At 40.2% G+C, this 3147-nt stretch overlaps 1 pseudogene; it reads right to left on the reverse strand.

The window, feature by feature from the left end:
- Positions 1 to 1197: 1197 nt before the first annotated feature.
- Positions 1198 to 2304, reverse strand: LOC128573480 (cyclic AMP-dependent transcription factor ATF-1-like; annotated as a pseudogene).
- Positions 2305 to 3147: the final 843 nt, after the last annotated feature.

Consider the following 3147-nt stretch of genomic DNA (forward strand, 5'->3'; position numbering starts at 1 on the left):
CTTTGGGCTTAAGCAATTCTTTTGCCTCAGCCTCCCAGTAGCTGGGACTACAGGTGCCTGCCACAACGCCCGGCTATTTTTTTGTTGTTGTTGTAGTTGTCATTGTTGTTTGGCAGGCCCGGGCTGGATTTGAACCTTTCAGCTCTGGTGTTGTGGCTGGCGCCCTAGCTACTGAGCTATGGGTGCCAAGCCATCATACTGTATTCTATTTATTTATTTATTTTTTATTATTAAATCATAGCTGTGTACATTAATGCAATCATGGGGCACCATACACTGGTTTTATAGATCGTTTGACACATTTTCATCACATTGGTTGACATAGCCTTCCTGGCATTTCCTTAGTTATTGTGTTAAGACATTTATATTCTACATTTACTAAGTTTCACATGAACCCTTGTAAGATGCACCGTAGGTGTAATCCCACCAATCACCCTCCCTCCACCTATCCTTCCTCCCCTCCCTCTCCCCCTTCCCCATATTCTTAGGTTATAACTGGGTTATAGCTTATATGAAAGCTGTAAGTTAGTTTCATATAGCTTATATGAAAGCCATAAATTAGTTTCATAGTAGGACTGAGTACATTGGATACATTTTCTTCCATTCTTGAGATACTTTATGAAGAAGAATACGTTCCAGCTCCATCCATGTAAACATGAAAGAGGTAAAGTCTCCATCTTTCTTTAAGGCTGCATAATATTCCATGGTGTACATATACCAAAATTTATTAATCCATTTGTGGATTGATGGGCACTTGGGCTTTTTCCATGACTTAGCAATTATGAATTGGGGTGCAATAAACATTCTGGTACAAATATCTTTGTTATGATGTGATTTTGGTCTTCTGGGTATATACCTAGTAGAGGAATTATAGGATTGAATGGCATATCTATTTTTAGATCTCTAAGTGTTCTCCAAACATCTTTCCAAAAGGAATGTATGAATTTGCATTCCCACCAGCAGTGTAGAAGTGTTCCCTTTTCTCCACATCCACGCCAACATCTCTGGTCTTGGGATTTTGTGATATGGGCTAATCTTACTGGAGTTAGATGATATCTCAAAGTAGTTTTGATTTGCTTCATACTCTATTCTGAATAGTTTACCAATGCATCCTGGAACATATTCTTCTTCATATCTTTAAGCATGGAAAAAAATATCCAATGTATTCAATACTACTATGAAATCAGTATGTAAGAATCACACACTTTTATGGGAATAAAGATCCTTCAAAGTATTTTGATTTTCCAGGATTGCAACTTGATTTTCCAAACCTTTCACATACTCTTTCTTCTCTCTGCGACATTCTCGAGCAGCTTCTCTGTTTTTCATTAACTTTATTTCTCTTTCCAATTGGGGGTCATCGGTCTTAGTTGTCTGAGATGTAAGAATCTCAGGATTCATCACCACAGTTTGTGGGAGAGAAGTGGCTGGAGGTGTAGTACAAATCTAGTATATTTGTATGCCTCCTGATGGAGTCATTATTATCACTCAATTGCTAGGCACAAGTATTTGCTGTCCATCAGAGGTCTGTGCATACTGGAGAACAGTTGTACTGCCCGAATTTGTCATGGTTAAGGTCTGAGACCCCTGTACTCCTTCTGGGCCTGGACTGGTCAACTGTAAGGCTCCATTTGGGGCAATGGCAATGTACTGTCCACTGCTAGTCTGATGGATGGGGGTCGGAACCGACAGAAGTGACAGCAGAAACTCCAGGGTTTTCTCCATCTCCTGTTCTGCTCCTTGCATCTTCAGAAGATAGGTCTTTCAAAGTTATTCTGTAAGATGGACACTGTGCTAGGATCCTATGGGATTTCTGCCAGGAGCCTGTGCTATCAGATGAGTCCTGGGACTACTCACTTTCTGATAAGAAGGGGCCTGATGAACAATATGAGAAAGATGGGCTCCCTGAAATGTTGGCCCAGCTGGAGGTAGCCTGGGACAGTTGGCTGTTAAGTGACACTGATTCTCTCCACCCTGCCTGACCCCAGAGGAGGGACATTCTGCACCACATAGGGGTGGAGAGTGGGTAGTGAATTTGGATCCACCTGGGTGGGGATGAGGTGGGTGGGGAGGCTTGAAGTTTCCACCCTGAACAGAAGCGAGGCAGCAGACACAGTTGATTATGGAAGATTCCCACAAGTGTGAACCCAAACCTCGCAGGCTGAAGTTCTGCTGGAATTTATAGATTCTAGTGCTGGAACCAGGCCAGCTGTGTTCTCTTCTCTTGGAAGGTGTCGGCCTTCTGAGTGTAGCTCTCTGCGAAGGTGTAGCTAACCTGGCCCCATCCTGCTCTGGCCACCACATCAAAGCTTGCCTTTTTCCACTATATTTTTAGTTCAGTCTCTGAAACAAAAGTTTATAATCATATATTCTGATCTAATATTCTCACTTTTTCATTGTAAGTGAGATTATGAGTCTTATTTACTTACTTAATGCCAACTTCAGTTTCCTGGTTTCTAAATTGCCGTCTTTTCTATGACTTAAATAAAAGAAATATAAATGAATAAGTCTGGCACAAAATTGGCTTCTCTTTTTTCCATTCTTAATGTGAAAATCTCCATACCAGTATATTTTTTAATCTCTTTTGTTTACTTTTTAGACACTTACATTGTCATATATACAAGTGGGGGTGAAAAAGTTACGTCTGGAACTCCAAACCTACTTCATTTCCTATAAGCTTACATCTCACACATACTCAAATATATATATTTGACAAACTCAAGGCAGTCTTGTTGATAGTGCTCTTTCTCACATCCTCTGTCCCACCTGATGCAGTGGTACTTCTAGGAGTGGATTTATTCCCACAGAACAAAGGCAAATTCAAGCGTAACCTTCCTAGTTCTCAAATACTCCCACTAAGTAAATTTCTCAATTGGTAAATTATTATAAGATTTTCAAAGCTGGGAAAAGATACTTGAGAATTATTGTTGCTCACTTTGGTATGTGTGAAGTAATTTTTCATTGCTACTGTCATCAAAATCATGGACTGTGTTTGGGATGGAAAGTATTCTAACTCTGGGGAAAAAGTACAGAGTGTACTTTATGTAACTTCTACTGCTTCAATTCTTATAATCTGTTTTCGGCCAAAAAAATGAGGTAGTTCACCATTGACTGCCTTGGGGACAGTCTACATGTGACAAATAAACT

The sequence above is a fragment of the Nycticebus coucang genome, chromosome 21, assembly GCF_027406575.1.
Source record: "Nycticebus coucang isolate mNycCou1 chromosome 21, mNycCou1.pri, whole genome shotgun sequence".
NCBI lineage: Eukaryota > Metazoa > Chordata > Mammalia > Primates > Lorisidae > Nycticebus > Nycticebus coucang.